The following is an 18,738-nucleotide window of genomic DNA, read 5'->3' as shown; positions in this document are numbered from 1 at the left end:
AAGCCTATTTCTTCCAGTTACCTAGTTAAAACTCTCCCAGCATCTTTTTTTGTCCAATACCATTACTTTCTATTCTCTCAATGTAGCAGAAAGTATGGTCTGAGAGAGAAGTCATCCCAAATAAAACCTGGGTGTTAACTATGGGTATCCTTACTCTATCTATCCTACAGGAAAAAAGTTGTTAAGTTTCATTTGCTAACATTCTTAGGTTTTATTTTTTTTAATGACTGAAATTTGGTGAGAAGTGGTTCTACAAGCTAGTGCAAAGCATGTACATGTACATCTGAACAATGATATTTTTATAGCAAGTTCCTAGACAAACATCAGTAAAATTACTGACCAACGACCCACACACACACACACACACACACACACACACACACACACACACACACACACACACACACACACACACAATGTAGTAAAAGAGAAGCTCAGACCAAATAGATTTTTGGGGTGTGCTTTCCCAAGAAGATTACCTAAGGAAATAGAGCTTTTGAAAAGGAAGCAAGTATGCTGTAATATTGAAAATGCAATTAGAGTTCTTGTTGTTTTCTAACTCTTGACCCCAAAATAGCACTTAATCCAAGAAATAAGTGGCCAAACTAGTGTCAAGGATGTTTCCTTTATTTTATTCTATGTTTTAGAGTTTTTAGTCTTTTATTTTTTTATTGTAAAGGTGATGTACAGAGGGTTACAGTTACATAAGTAAGGTAATGAGTACATTTCTTGTCCAACAGTGTTACTACCTCTTTCACTTTCTCTCTTTCCCTCCCCCAGTTCCCCCTTTTTTTTTTTTGGTCATCGGGCTTGAAGTCTGGGCCTGGGTGCTGTCCCTCAGCTCTTCAGATCAAGGATAGCACTCTACCACTTGAGCCACATCATCACTTCCGGCTTTTTCTGCTTATGTGGTGCTGAGGAATCAAACCCAGGGCCTCATGCATGCAAAGCAAGCGCTCTACCACTAGCCACCTTCCCAGCCCCTAACTCCCTTTTTCCTTCCCCCAACAAGTTATAAAGTTCATTTCCAACAGAGTCTTGTGAGTATCGCTGTTGCATTGGTTCACTCTTTGCCTTTTGTTTCACCATTTTGTTATTCCTCTTCCCTTCCCCAGATAAGATAAACATATATACAAAATACAAGACACCAAAATCAAAAGCAGTAATAACAGTGGATAAACCAAAGGGGAAAAAAAAGAAGGAAAAAAGAAACAACTTCACACAGTACATTTAAAACAGAAAAAAAATGAAAAGGAAAAAGAAAAACAGAAGAAAGAAAAAGTAAGAAAAAAGAAAGAAAAAAAGAACAAAACCTCTTGTTTCCATATCATAGAGATAATTTCGATTAGCATCATTTTTTTAATTGTGAAAATACCATACAGAGGGGTTGCAATTACATGGGCAAGATAATGAGTACATTTCTTATCAAGCATTGTAGCCTCCTCCTTTGTTTCCCCTTCCCATCCCTTCCCATCTCTTCTGATCTCCCTCCCCCATCCTCCTCCCCGCCAAAGTTGTAAAGTTCATTTTTCCACATAACAACTTGTACATCTCATTGTTTCAATGGGTCCCCTCCCCAAATTATACCAACATCAAATACAATGAAGACAGGGGTTATACCGTGGGGGAGGGACATACAAAGCAACAAAGAAATCATCTTATAAATATGTTAGAAACAATCTCATGAAAGAAAAAACATTTGAATACTTATCTTGGGGTTCATTTCACCTAACATCAACTTATCTGACCTTTTCTGCTTGTCTCAGACATATACTAGTTATATATGGTCATATGTAGCTATTGAGCTAATATGATCCTTTGTTAGGACTATCCTAGACATATACTAATTATTATAAATGAGGGAAACCAGGCAGCCTGTTTCTTTGGTTCTGGCTTATTTCACTTCATATGGTTTTACCAAAGTCCTTCCATTCTTTCGGATGGAAGCATAGAATTCCATTATATGTGTGTACATCCATATATATATATATATATATATATATATATATAGATAGATAGATAGATAGATAGATAGATGTATATCACATTTTCTTGATCCCTGTACATGTGTGTGTCTCTGTGTGTTTCTGTGTCTGTGTCTGTGTGTCCTTTGCATCAAGCCAGAGATTTCACACACACTAGACCCTCTCCAACTGTTATCTACTATTAGTCTTCCAGTTAAATGTTCTTTTCATTTTGAGTTGGAATTGCTACATGGTAAGAGAAAAGGACAGAATTTCATTCCTCTGCATGAACATATCCAGTTTTCCCACCACCTCTTATATAAGTCGTCCCTTTCTCCATTGTGGGTTATTGGCACCTGTTCTGAAAAGTAAATAAAATTTGATACCTACTTGTTTTTTTTTTTTTGCTAAGTTTGCATTCTGTTCCAATGTCCAAGGTGTCTATTATGTCAGTATATGTTGCTGCAATAATTATAGATAAAAAATTATGAAATTCATTATCAGAATTGAAATCAGAAAATTTTATTTCTCCATCTTTTTGTTAAAGATTACTTTTGATATCTGAACTATTTTCTTGTTTCATATGAATTTTAACATTTTTTTCTCTTTTTGTGAAAAATGGTAAAGGAATTGTTATGTCTGCAGTTTGCTTTAGATAATTTATTACTTTAACTTAATACATATCATTCATATAATATGGAGATATTATTCAAGAAACTTAATTGGAAAGAAACTAATAATGGACAGAGAATGTGAACAAATATTTATTAAAAGAGAAGCATAATTGGCATCAGATATGTAAAATATTAGTTATTTTTAAATCATCCTAAGGGAGATTAAAATTAAAATCATAGTGTGATATGTCACAACTGTCACAGTAGACATATTAACAAATGAGTGCATATGTGTTGGTAAGGTTGCAAAGAAAAGCAAACCCTTGTGTACTATTTTTAATAAGTTTTTTATTGTAAGAATACTGTACAGAGGAGGGACTACAGTTATATGAGCAAGGTAATTAGTAAATTTTTATCAAGCATTGTTGTCTGCTCCTTTGTTTTTCCCCTACCATCTCTTCCCTCCCACCTCCACAACTACACCCCCCCAACCCCTGCCTAAATTTTTGAAATAGCATCTTGTACATCTCATTGTTGCAATGGGTCCACCTGTATCCCTGTTTAAAAAATTTGTTTTTTCCCTTCTCTTCCCCAAATTATACCAACATCAAATACAGTGAAAGCATGGGTTATACCGTGGGAGAGGGACATGCAAAGTAGCAAAAATAAATAATGTGGTAACTTATAAATACAGTAGAAGCAATAACAATAGCCAGGCACTGGTGGCTCACGCCTGTAATCCTAGCTACTCAGGAGGTTGAAATCTGAGGATCACGGTTCAAAGCCAGCCCAGGCAGGAAAGTCCGTGAGCTTCTTATCTCCAATAAACCACTAGAAAACTGGAAGTGGTGCTGTGGCTCAAGTGGTAGAGCACTCACCTTGAGCTGAAAAGCTGAGGGACAGTGCCCTAGCCAAGAGTTCAAACTCCACAACCGACAAAAAAAAAAAACAGAACAAAAACAAAAACAAAAATCAAAAAACCCACTTGTGTCCTTATCTTGGGGTCATTTCGCTTAACATCATCTTATCTGACCTTTTCTGCTTGTCTCAGACATATACTAGTTATTGCAAATAAGGGAAACCATGGATCCTATGTTTCTTTAGGATTGGCTTAGTACTATTGCTGACCATATTCTTTATTCTGTTTGACTCAAGTGAATCAGATCATTTCCATCAGCATTTTTTTTAACCAGGCACTATTTGTCTCTGAGATGTTAGGGAGGCTGTCAAAAGAGACTGCACTTGACCTTGATCCAGCTGTTCCATTCACCCTTACTGAAAACCAAGCAGGTGTGTGGTCTTCTCTGGTGTCCATGATAAGCTATGTTCATTGCTTCAATATAGCCTTGGAACACATACACAGAAGTCATTATTGTCATTATTGCTCTTTCCACCATAGACACTCACTTATATTTGGTGAAGTACATTAAAAATGTTTTTAGGTATTTACAAATATTTGGTTTACATGAAAAATACCAAATAATATGTCCAAGAAAAAGAACAAAGGAGCATGCACATACATTAGTTACTTGTCTGTACATCTTATACGTACTCTATTATTTAATACAATGGAGCCCATAGGTGGCTACTAAGGTACCACACGCTACCATAAAAGAAGATAAAGGAAAATATTTCTCTTTCCAAAGTGTTCAAGATAGCTAATCTCAGGAAGCAGTAGATTTGTTATTGTGCTAAAAAGATCTTCACCTTTGAGATAATAGAAGAGTAGTAGATATTCCTATGAAGTTATGAAATATAAATTCTTTATATTATTCTAGAGTATATAACAGCAACTGATAATTATTATACATATGTACTTAGATGTTAAGAAAATAAGCTTTATAAATGCCAAAGTGGTAAATGTGTGTATATTGTGATAAATTACATGTTGAACCATGTAGAGTAGCATTGTCCAAAAGGCAAATTTCCTGAAGTTTCTGAAGTTTCATGATAGGAAGAAGTCAATGACAAGGATAAATCTAACTTGTGTTTATTTTAAATATGATCTCATTTATAAATGAAGGCTTAGTGTAAATATATTCCCTTACTGAATTGAATATATCTTACAAAATCATCCTAAAAATAATATATATGCAAAATTGATAAATTGTTGGATGTTGTAAACATAATATGTGCCTGGAGCATGTCACTGCAAAATAGAAAATACTGACCAGAGAAAGTCCTGACCAGCTCCATTGTGTTAGTCATCTAATGGGAGTAGGAAAGAAAGCCCACTTTTGAAAGTACTTTATGGCCATGACAATCTTATTTTGTACACTTTAATCAAATTATTCCATTCTTTGAATCACATGAAGTTGGAAACAAGAATTAAGAATCATATAATTGAGGTGGGAGACTAGAATATTTAAGAAGCTACCATGAAAAATGAGAAGTTAGACCAATTTCTTTTTAGTCAAAGATATATTTTGAAGTATGCATATCATAATTAGATTCAAAATGTGAGGTAAGGTTTTATCTGATCATATAAATATATTACAGATCAAAACTAAGTTCCTCTAAGTACAGATGTAATCTACCTTTATATAGACATAATGTTATCTTATGTGTCATGTAAAGTAAAAGCCTTATTTCAACCACTGAACTTCAGGAGAAAATTGGCAGTTCATTTGTATTCAAAATGCCCCCACTTCCTAGAAGAGAAAGCAGATTCCCAGACTTCTGCCAAACAGATGGAAATTACATGTCTTCTCATCAGAAACTACATTTTACAAATGGTTGTACCATCAAATGTACTGATTAAGTGAAATTATTCTTAGGTTGAATTGAGCTGTCATGACCTGGGTTTCTATTTGAGGAAAACTTCATACCGGAATTCCTAGCCATGGGTTAACTAAGAGTCCTTTTGAAGAAATAAAACCAAAATGGAATCACAAATCAAAACACTTTTAATAAGCTTAAAATGAATGAAAGTCAGCAGCTGGAATGTACTTTGAGAATTGTTTTACACCGATCAGATTTTAGTTTGGGAGTTTATGAAACAGGTTGTTTTCACATTGCTACATTTGCCCTGTAATTTAAATCTAACATTGATTGAACGTTCAGATTCAAGTAGTTTATATGATTTATTGCGGGCATGTAATTTTAACCATGACAGTATGAGGAAATTCATTTGTTCTGACATTAAAAATAAATAAATATTATAAGGCAAGGGAGCCCATGATTTGCTCAAGGTCACATAGTAAGCATTAGAACAGGTTTAAATACTGGCAGTCTGGCAAGTCTTTCTGCAACTACATTGCAATGCCTCTAAAATAATACATATTATGCCACTGTTACTCTCTACCAATTAGTCCTGACAGAATTGTAGATGGCAATAATGTATTACTGGGCTTCATATATAAATTATGATATTTCCAACATACAAGAGAAGGAAAATATTTCCTTCTACTGCTTGCATTGTTTTAGGCATGGTGAATGCATGAAACTCACAAAACTGAAACTGAACAAGCCTAGTAACTTTATTTTGCTATTCAAATGTCTGTGACTACTACTGTGTTTATATGAAAGAAGTCAAGCTGGCCCCCACAAAAAAAACAGGTGCATATAGATAACATTAGCAAAAGACAATAAATTGTAGTGATAAAAATGTTTAAAGAATTTCAGTAAGTTACGGGATTACACACATATTGTAAAACAACTGGAAGATAAGATTTACATGTGCTTGATTCAGGGGCTCACAGGTATGTTCTCATGTACTTGAGAGGCAATTATAAGGTGGTTGTGGTTCTAAACCAGCCCAGGAAAGAACTGTCAAGACTCTATTTCACAGATGTAAATGAGTTTGATGATTCATGTATGAAAACTACTCAGGAGATAAAAATAGGAAGGCCAAGGGAAGAAGGGAAGAAGAATAAAGGAGAAAGGAGGGAAAATGCATTCAAGAGTTCATTGTATATACAACAGAATTGACAAATATAAGAGAAAGAGTGCGTCAAGGGGGATGAAGACATTGAGGTGGTAACCCAGATCAAGATGCATTGTGTACCTCAACACCTTTGTGAAAGGGAATATATGTATATAAAATCTTAAAATTAAGATAAGGAAAAGGATAATTTTGGAGAGGTTAATAAGAATGTTGATAGGGGTGACATTGATCAAGATGCACTATATTCATAAACTGCTTTGGAGAATGGCAACACCTTTGTAAAATTAATTAATGATAATAAAATATTCATAAATAATAAAACAAGTAGAAAGGTCAAGGTCTGAGATTAGCCCTGAACAACCCTCTTTGAAAAATGAACTAAAAGCAGAAGGACTGAGTATGTGCCTCAAATGATAGAATGTTTGTCTACCAACAGCAAAGCTCTGGTTTGAAATCCCATTACCAATAAGAAATAATAGTTACTTAATAATACTTCATTCATTCAGATTAACCTCAGTGCTGTCTTCATCTCCAGTGAAAATAGTTTTCTCTTTCCAGAATGAAATAAAGCAATATCTTCAAGAGAAAAAAAGAATACTCCTTGTTTTTAGGTATATAGTGTTTTTGTGTTGTTGTTGTTGTTGTTTTCTCAATCACATTTAGCTGAAAATAATCCTTCAAGTGCCATTTTTGGAGAATGGCACATGTAAATCTCCTTCCTATGGAAAATAGAATGTGCTATAAACAGAATCATAGTGCCTGAAAAATGCAGTTGGATTAAACAGCAGTAATGGACATGAAAGGCCAGTTTCTGGAAGAGCTTAAACTTACTTGACAGTGGTGAGAAAATGTCAGTGTTTCTCAGTCACAAAGAAATGTGAAGAAACAAGATACTTTCCTAACTGCTCTGATCATGGCAAAATTTTGATGCTCGAAGACGATAAGTTATTCATACCCATGATATTTAGAAGTGTGATGGTGATATGAGTAAGGCAGAATGAGAATGGAAAAACATGCCGACAGCATAGCATACCAATGAAAAAACTGAACTGCACACAAATGCCTTACTGAAGAGAAATAGTAAAGCCCAAAACATCTGCCACCATTTCAGAACCACTCATCTGAAAGAGCAGTTGGTACCAAAAACACACCCATCCAGTGGGTGGAGTGGGTCCGAGCTGGCTTCACATTATAAACAGTGTTGCTTGTGCCATTTTCATTTGCTGGAAGAAGCACAATGGCGACAGCACAGATTTTCCAAGTCCTTTGTGTGGAGTTACAGGACATGCCAGGGTGTCATTTACAGAGCCAAAGAAGTGAATTAAAAACCAGTCATGTAATGGGTTTAGCCTGTTTCCATTTAACTGGCTTGTGCAGTTAACCAGTGCTCTCCATGGATGAGCATGACACCTGATTCTCTGAATACCACATATAGTCTGCCCATAAATGGAAGTGTCTGCTTCCAACAAGACTTAAATTCACAACCATTTTCTGCCATTTTTTCTTTTTATCATAATCAATTTCATTAAATCAAATACTTTCAACATTAAATGATGTTCCATGTTAAATTAAATATGACTCCCAAACATTGACAAAAGATGAAATATTAATTTGCCATTCAGATTCCCTTTTAAATGTACTTAAATTTATCTTCTAATTTAAGCAAAATATAAAGATGTATATAGTTACCCTGTGAGTATAGGTTGGATAGGAGCAGAAATTAAAGTCACGTAATGAATAAAATATTCAAAGAAATATAGTTGGATCTAATAGCAGTGATGTAAGTGAAAGGGAAGTTTCTGGAATAATTTGAACTCATTGCTTCTTGGATAAATTAAAGAAAAAACAGAACTGCATACTGGTAGCGCTTACCTATAATTTTACTACCATCATCTGAGGATCACAGTTCAAAGCCAGCCCAGGCAGGAAAGGCCTTATGTTCAATAAACTACCAAAAAATCCAGAAGTGGAACTGTGGGTCAAGTGATAGAATGCTAGTTTTGAGCAAAAAACCTCAGCAACAGTGACCCTGACTTCAAGCCTGAGGACAGACAGACAGACAGACACACACACACACACACACACACACACACACACACACACACACACACACACACACACACAAAATCATACTCATTTTCATTCATGTAGAATCATGAAAAAATCAAACTCATAAAAGTTATATTCAATTCTTCTGATTATACTAAATGGTATACATTAAATAAACATTAAATACTTACATTAAATGAATAATATTACTATGCTAACTTCCATTGAATTTGGTGAAATAAATGGGCTTGTGACACAAATATACCCATTATATATTACATATCACTCTATGCCTTTCCCCAGTAGCTTTCAATGTTTCATCCTTCTACCCACAAGCAGTCATTGTAATTGGCTATTTCAATCTAGTTTTCCTGAATTACCGTCCACTACAATGGATTCTGATTATTAATTTTAAAAATTCATTTTTTCTGTTATAGAACAAAAGTTAAAATCCTATATGCTTCAGAATTTTTGGAGGTGATTTCATGGATTATTCTTTATTGTATTTAAAAATGAAAGGAAAATGTATTTTTCTCAACAAAACTGAGCTAATAGGAATGTAGAATGATAATGCTATGCCATTGAACTCTCCATTAGTATTCTCTCCTTATCAATCAAAATGTGGCAATATTGTTTAGGAAACATTGATATCAATTAACAAATTATTTTTTGGTCTGTAAGCTACCTGTACACTAATAAATGCAAAAGATGTAAAGGCATTGTATTATAATTCTCAGAAAATTCTGTAATTACCAATGTGCCCTCTATACTAGAAAAACATTTTATAATTTACAAATGTTTCAATGATATAGGAAGAACATCAATATGCAAGTCTTTCCTAAGCAGTCTAAGTCACTGGTGATGTATTATTTATGTAATGGCATAGAGAAATGACCAATATTCATTTTTTCAGGTTAAAATAATATTTTAATATTATAATTTTCAATTTTCATTTAATTTAATTTAATATTTAAAATAATATTTACATTTGACCAAGTATTAGTATATCACATAAGAGAATCATTCTTTTTCTATGTATGTCATGATTATCCTTCATAAAAGTGTAATCTGTTTTGGGGCTAACATCTTTTCCTAACTGCATCATACTCATATTTATTATCTTATGTGATACACATGTCACATTCTTTTTCAATAATACATAGGTATCCCTTCATGTCAATTGCTTATTCAAAGAAGAAATAATACACACTTTGTCATCTAAAAGTGCAGATTGTTAGTTGTAGTTTGCTACTTGCTATTTGTTCTAAAAAAGTTAGCAAAGAATAAACCACTCAGTTCTTGGTTGAATGTGAAAATATATGCCTGAGGAGGTCTATGCCAGCATGGGCCATGTACTAACAATTCCTGACATTCTATCCCTTCCCTTTCTCTACCACTCTAACTTGCTCCTTTGGTGTAAGCTTTCATTACAAACCACAGGCTTTAGGATATTCTCAGGTTTATATTAGGTTACCCTTGCTGTTATTTACATTTTATTTCTAATACATATTCATTTAATTAAAAAATCCCAAGCTATAGTTTTTAAAAGTCTGTTCCAATCAATTCTTATTTCTGCCAGAGGAATAAAGCAACCCCAATCATATCAAAATGCTAGTGTCTTAGCTTGAAAAGTGACTTCTACTTTACAAGGTTCAAATGAGAGGCTGACATTTTTTTTTATAATTTGGAAGGTCTGCTTACAAAAAATTTTCCCCTTCATCTCCTCCTATAAGTGAGCACCTATGGTAAACTTCATTAGATACAGTCTAGCTTCTCATCAAGAAGATATAAATAAATGGATGTAAAACTATAACCTAACTAAACATATCAGTAATATGATTTACTATATCAATGTAACATTTATACATCTTTGCACATCTTATTTTTATCTTATGTCTTTAAAGTACAAAAAAATAATTTTCAAGTTTGGGACATGCTTGATGGAAAGACCATGATTAAGTTGCCAGGATTTGCCTGTCTATGCTATTTGAAACTTCTATGTCCTAAATAGAAATGGAGACAGAGGCAGCCTAATTATTTACTCAAAACTCACTCCATTGTGTTCAGAGACACATCAACCAAATACTATTTTTCATGGTTTAATATTTAATGTTATTTGTCTTTTTGGTTGTAGAATTACCTGTGACTTGTTATCCCTTTATTCTTTATATATATGTATATATAATACTGTACAGAGGGGCTACAGTTACATGAGTAAAGTTATGAGTACATTTTCTATTGAGCATTGTTACATCCTCTTTTGTTTTTCCCCTACCATCCCTTCCCTCCCAACCGCCCCAACTCCTCCCCACCTCCAAGTTGTAAAGCTGGTTTTCAATGTAGTGTCTTGTACCTCTCATTGTTACAATGGGTCAACCTATATTCTTATTTCAGCATTTTGTTATTTCCCTTTGCCTCTCCAAATTAAAAAAATGTATATACAAAATGCAGGACACTGAAATCAAATACAGTTCTAATTTGTCCCTTTCAGTCCCTTTCACTATATGTGCTTTTGATCATTCATTTAAATAAACTTTATAATAAACAAGTCATCATAGCAAATTTTTGAATGTTAGGAGCCACTCTAGAAAATTATTATTAATTTCAAGAAAAAGCACTGAAAACCCCTAATATTAATCAAAATTGTACATGGTCTGGACTTAGGGCTGGCATTTTAAGTTGTAAGATTTTGTAGAATTGGACCTTAACTTGTGTGGTCTGATAAGCTCAGGCAGATAATGTCAAAATAGAACTAATGTTTGAACTCAACTGAGTCCTTTAGTTGGTATACAGAATGTTGGAAACACAATTGTTAGTAAAAAGAAATGCCCTACATACATGGAAATAGAAATGGTGTAAGGTAAATAACAACTACCCTTTAATATCAAGTGCTAACAGAGATGGAGAAAACAGATTCATTCACACATTTGTTTTTAAATTTTTTTAATTGTGAAAATACCATACAAAGGGGTTACAATTACATGGGCAAGATAGTGAGTACATTTTTTATCAAGCATTGCTGCCTCCTCCTTTATTTCCCCATACCATCCTTTCCCCTCTCCACCCCCCCCCCAGCTCCCTTGCCACCCCCAACCCCAAATTGTTTAAATAGGGATACAGGTGGATCCATTACAACAATGAGATGTACAAGACGTAATGTCAAAAAATGAACATTACAACTCATTCACACATTTGTAATGGAAAATGAAAAAGATCATGGCCAAACTGGAAAATATCTTGTAATTTCTTAAAAGAATAAACAAGGAACTCCATGTGACAGTATTAACAGACTTATGATTTTTTAAAAATAATGTATATGTTTTACGGAAACATATAAACTTTATAAGATTATGTATATCAGTACAATAGCCAAAATTATTGTGTGTACTAAGGGAGGATCAGATACATTGCTATGTTTTAAACATTATACTGTGGTTCATCCCACCATAAAATATTAGTAATTAATAAAAGAAATTAGCGGGTATACATAATACCTATGTTGAACTTCCACTGAATTATATGAAAATTCAAAATATGTATATGATATCTGATTGTTACTTATATAAACTGCTTTTTAAAAACAGATTCTTATAAGAATAGATTGATATAGCACAAATTTCTATCCTTTATATCAGGTTCTTTGTTTACATATTTTATTAACTTGAGGACAAAAGATGCAAAGTAATCACATACTGGATTCTTCACATTGTTGATAAGAAAAATCAAGAAAAGCAAGTAAAAGAGAAATCCGACCATTTCCATCAGGAAGAGCAGACATTTTTGTTTTGGGGTTTTTTTAATCAAATGTCTTATTTTTATATGTTTTTATTGTAAAATAATGTGCAGAGGGGTTACAGTTACATGAGTAAGATAATAAGTACATTTCCTATTGAGCGTTGTTACTTCCTCCTTTGATTTTCCCCTACCATCCCTTCCCTCCCCACCTCCCCAAATCCTCCCTCCCCTACCACCAAATTGTAAAGTTCAATTTCAACATAGTGTCTTGTACATCTTATTGTTACAGTGGGTCAACCTGTATCCTTATTTCAGCATTTTGTTATTTCCCTTTCCCTCTCCAAATTATAAAAATGTATATACAAGATGCAGGGCACTGACATCAAATACAGTGAAAATGGGGGTTATATCATGGGAAGAACATACAAAAGAAACAAAAACAATCACATAGTACATTATAAATATGTTAAAAACAATAGTAAGAAAGAAAAAAAACACTTGTGTCCCTACCTTAACATCATTTTATGTGGTCATATGTACATAACATTTGATTATTTGTGCTTGTCCTAGACATGTCCTAGTTATTGCAAATAAGGGAAACCATGGGACTTATGTTTCTTTGGGCCTGGCTTACTTAATATATTTTTTCCAAGTCTTTCCATTTCCTAACAAAGGGTGCAATATCATTCTTTCTGATGGAGGCATAGAATTCCATTGTGTATATATACCACATTTTCTTGACCCATTCATCTAACTAGGGGCTTATGGGTTGGTTCCATATCTTAGCTATGGTAAATAATGCTGCAATAAACATAGTTGTGCTGGGAGCTTTAATATAGCCTTGTTTGTGATCTGTTGGGTAAATGCCCAAAAGTGGGATTGCCAGGTCATAGGGGAGCTCTATTTGAAGTCTTTTGAGGAACCTCCATACTGCTTTCCAAAGTGGTTGAACACTCTCACCAACAATGCAGTAGAGTTCCCTTTTGGTCACATCCCCTCCAGCATCTGTTGTTATTACATTTCTTGATTATAGCCATTCTAACTGGGGTGAGGTAGAATCTCAGTGTTTTTTTTTGATTCACATTTCTTTTATGGCCACAGAAGTTGAGCATTTCTTCATGTGTCTATAGGCCATTCTTATAGAAAGAGCAGAGTTTTGAAGCTTTGCTCTTTATTGCTCTCCACTATACACAGTACCCTATTTACATATATACTCACATATATACACACACTCATTACAGAACTACTATGCTCTGTGTCAGTTACTAATCTAGTTGCCTTTACTTAGGAAAAAGTACAATACTCAAAGCACTTCATTGAAATCAAGTAAGGTTGTAAATGAGTCAAAAGTCATGCATCTGAAAATTAGGGAGTAGCTCTTATTTTAAACTGTACTGAAAAGCCACTTTCTGAGGGCTTGCACAATGATGTATTTTCTTTGAAAACTGATAATGCTGAAATTGAACTTGGTATGAGCTTCTCCATTCACTAAGCACTTTAGCATCCAATAGGATCCATTATTATCCTCATTTTTATAATTGACAAACTCAATGTAGAGAGAAATTAAGTAACTTGCCCAAGTCATTCATACAGTGAAAAGTAGAAATGAGATCCTCTAAGGTTGTCAAATTTCATTATCTGAGTTCTAAATCACTTCAGCAAATTGATTGGAAATCATTGTTGACAGTAAGAAGACTAATATTAATATTAACTACAGGATGTAGTTGTTTTAAGCTTGAAAATTCAAAGGAAAAAAACTGTCAAAATAATTAATGAGATGCGTTCTAAAAAAATCATTGCAGGGACTGTGGATCCGCTCAATCAGTAGACTGAGTTCTTCCTTTACATTACTAGGCCCCAAGTTCAATCCACATTTCCAGAATTTAAAAAATGAGATTAAGAATAATCTTTGAAGGCTAATGGTCTGATTGAGCAGTATCCCACCTGCCTACATACACATCTTAAGGCTATGTGTTCAAATCTAATTAGTGCCACCCCAAAAGATAGAGATGTTTTTATAGGTGGGTTTTGGTCAACTTAATTATTTAAGAAACTGAGACATCAAATAGGGATACAGGTGGACCCATTACAACAATGAGATGTACAAGATGTTATGTCGAAAACAAACTTTACAACTTTGGTGCGGGGCGGCGGGGAACAGGGAGGATTGGGTGGGGGGCAGGGGGGGGAGGATGGGAAGGGGAAACAAAGGAGGAGGCTACAATGCTTGATAAGAGATGTACTCATTATCTTGCCCATGTAATTGTAACCCCTCTGTACAGTATTTTCATAATAATAATAATAAAAAGAAACAGAGACATAGGGAATTGAAATTACTCCTGAGTTCAAGTTCTGATACTGGCACACACACGCACACACAACCATTACATGGGACATTCAGTGACTGAAATTTTGGTTAAATGGCAGTCTTCCTTACAATTTTACATTAATAATGATGATATAGAAACAACTATTCATTATGTAACTATCATACACTATTGTTTTAATCTTTAACATAACTCCAGAAGAAAAGAAATGCTATCATTCTCACTTTGTCTCTGAATGAATTTTTTTTCTCTGAATAAATTTAAAGAGCAATTAAGTTACTTGCCAAGGTTACTTAACTTGAAATGGAATTGAGGTCACCTGGTTATTATAGAACACAATTCTGTCCAATTTTAAAGCCCTGAATTATGTCATCTATGAACATTGACTCTAATAATTCAAATTTGTAATTTACAAAGAAGTATTTTAAATATTTAAATATTTTCAAGTCTTTCATAAATTTTCATACCTACAGCCATCTATTCTGATAAAAAGTAAAACAAAATATTTTGAGACTAGTATTTTATTCCCCAAAAAACTGATTATATAAGTTACTAAAAAAAGAATAAAAGAAATTACAACATGAACAATAATAACATGTTACAAAAATTTTAGATAGCTTTAAATAGGAAAAATTAAATCTGTTTAGAAACAAAAGATCAATCAAAATAACATAAAACTTCTTGTTTCCACTTCTTTTAGTTCATTTTCATAAGCATCATTTTACATGACCATACGCACAGAGCTATTGAGACTTTTCTAATCTTCCAAGAATACCCTCCTTTGGTCTCACTGTCTCAATGTCTAAAGTACTGTATAATTTGTTATGTCCAAGTGTAATTTGTTATGTCCATGCAGTGTGTTTACTTATTTATAGGCACTTTCTAGTTGCCAAAAAAATGAGGGAAATCATGCAACCTATGTTTCTTTGGGTCTGGTTTACTTCACGTAAGTTTTTTTCCAAGGCTTTCCATTTCTTTACAAATGGTACAATGACATTCTTTCTGATGGAAGCAAAGAATTCCATTATATATATGCATATAAATATATATTCATTATACATATATATAAACATCTATATATATATATCACATTCATCTGTTGAGAGGTATATGTGTTGATTCCATATCTTGGCTATGGTAAACAATGCTTCAATGAACATGGTTGTGCTTACATAGAAATAAGAGGTTTTATGTTATTTTGCTTCTTTTTATCCCTTTTGTCATTATTTTTTTATTTCTGTACATTTTGTCTTGTATGTAAATTTATCTATTTGGGGAGAGTAAGGGAGAGCACAGAAATGATGAGACCAAGAGCGAACAAGTACAACAGTGATAGTCACTAGACATTATGTTGAAAATGAATTATAGAACTTGTAGGGGAGGGGGATGGAAGAAAAAACTGGGAGAAAATGAGGGAAAAATTGTTCAAAAAGAAATGTACTCGTTACCTGACTCATGTAACTGTAATCCCTATGTACATCACATTTACAATAACAATTAAAAATTTAAAATCATATAAAAAGAACCAATCAGAACTAGAAATAAAAAAATTTGACTCTGGGTATTTAAATTCATAGAGTGATTTCCAAATGAAATTTTACTCTTGAAGGAAAACAAAACAATGAGCAAGATACATTGAAAATTAATTATTAAAATATTATTTAGGAAGACTGATACATATGCATATGAAAAGGAAAAAGTGAAAAAATTAGTTTCAAGAAAATGTCAAGCAAAGTTGTAAAAGACAAAACGTAGGGTTTCCAGAACCAAAGTCAAAATATATCCACATTTTATAATAGCAACATATAGAAATTCAACCTTAGCTTACACAAGTAGGTTTACCAGTATAATCCTTTTGTGCTGTTCAATCTCATTACCAAATGTATGGCATATCACTAGGAGCAACACAGTCATGAAATTTGATTAATTAAGCTAGGAAACTGCAAGTTTTGTAGTGAATTTATTATGGTATGTTTAAGGCTCATCATTTTAAACACCATCTTTAATATTTGTTCACAAATTCTTTGATGCTGTCATCATTAAAATGTGGAATTTAATTTCCTATCTTTTGAGTTTGACAAAATAAGGAAACAAACAAATGCAAAATCACCAAAGTGATCTTATGTGCCCTATTTTTTGTTTTGTAAAAGAAAGTTATTATTGAGCTGTCCTGTTAATTTAGTCTCCTTAACAAGAGAAAAATCAAATACAACAAGGCACCAAGTGTAACCTGTTTCAATCAATATTTTCTAAGAACCACAGCTCTCATTCCTGGAGTTACCTAGGACAATGTAGCTAGCTAAAACAGTTACAATAACTAAACATAAAATGCAAGGTTTGTGAGACAAAAGCTCTCTAGAAAATGTCACATCATATAGACTATAAAATAGAAATATTTCATAGCCAAAATGATACCCTCACTCTTTGCATTCATTCATAATTCTCTCTTAGAGGTTTTGTCTATTGTTTGGCATCTTGCTCATACTCATTCAGAACAGACTTCAGAAGTGATGAATGATTTCTTTTCAGATATACTTTATCTGAACTGCATGATTACCTCTGTCCTGAAATTTATTATCAAAACTTGCTAGTATTTGGTAGGACTTAGGTTTTCTATATGTCTCAACTAAAAGTGCATTGCTACATGATTTTTTTTTGTTTTGGTTGTTTTTGTGTTGCTGTTTTTGTACTTTTGAAGACCTTTCTTGTGACTTACTAAGCCCCTAGAGCAATTCAGTAACTTACTAGAGGAAGTCTCAGAACTCAAGAAAGATACCATAATTTGTCCCACATTACTTTAGTGAAGCCACTGAAGTCAGCAATGGGAAAGACACAAAACTAGATCAAAGAGTGACCAGATAATTCCAATTGTTTTGTCTCAATGGAGTCATGCTGACAGTGGTTGTTTTTCCTGGAAATGATGCATGAAAATACAGAGAATATTGTCAAACATTGTGCTGATTGACATACAGGGCTTTTTCGGTCTTATTAAGAAGGCACTTGGTATCTGGCCCTTAGCATCCATCTGATCTGGATGTTAAACTGATGGAATATGTCCCCAAAACACAAATATAAGTCATATTGTTGAAATAACCCAAAAGGGCTCAAATCAACAAGCACATAGTTTGCAAAATAGATATATTATAGATTATTTCCCAGGACTGGGTAAGAACTAAGTCTTTCTTGGGATTATAAAGTACAAAGTTTAAACAATTAACATATTCTGTACTAATACTCCACTATGTTTATATAATTAATTAGTTTCTTATGTATCAAACTGGAATAATATTATTGTTAAAATAATTAATGACAGGTGATAGATCATCAATAGATACATAAATACATCAAACATACATATATACATATATAGAAACATAAAAAAGATGAGAGAAGGTGAAAGATTATAAACAAAGGAATTAGCAATAATTTTATTCTGAAACAAGAAATATGATTTCATATGAAAATCTGAGTGTCAAAAGGAATAGAGATGAGGGCTGGAATGTGGCTTAGTGCTAGAGTGCTTGCCTTGCCTGCATGAAGCCCAGGGTTCGATTCTTCAGTACCATAAACAGAAAAATCTAAAATTGGTGTGGCTCAAGTGGTAGACCACTAGCTTTGAGCACAGAGAGGCTCAGGAACAGTGCCTAGACCCTGAGTTCAAGCCCCAGGACTGTCAAAAAAAAAAAAAGGAATAGAATTGAAAAATAAGTACATTGAGGTAATTCAAAGGTTCTACTTCCTATCAGGGTGGAGAATAAAATTATCAATGAATGTTTACTTTCAAAAGTTCAAAAGTAGAATAGATTAGCAAGCATCTCAATGAAAATTGATAATTTATAAAGAAACATCAATTTTAAGGAAACACAGAAGGGAAGAAAATGACATGGAACAGGCAGGCATGTCTCTTCCATCATTTTATTTTTCTTTCTCTTTAGACCACAGGTGCTGAACATGAGGCCACACATTTTTCCTGTTTTTGACATATATTTCTCATGAAATACTAATAAAGATCCTTCATGAAATATTTCTTTTGACCACATTAAGAATACAATAGCTATCAAAAAAAGAGACACAAATCTATGGAGAATGGCATACTTACCCCATCTCCATTTCTAGCTATGCTCATTTCTCTGAAGTCCTGATCAAGTTTTACTTGTTTATTT

This window comes from Dipodomys merriami, unplaced genomic scaffold (genome assembly GCF_024711535.1).
Source record: "Dipodomys merriami isolate MVZ:Mamm:240054 unplaced genomic scaffold, mDipMer1.0.p SCAF_20, whole genome shotgun sequence".
In the NCBI taxonomy this organism is placed as follows: Eukaryota; Metazoa; Chordata; class Mammalia; order Rodentia; family Heteromyidae; genus Dipodomys; species Dipodomys merriami.
Note: the sequence above shows the minus strand (reverse complement) of the source record.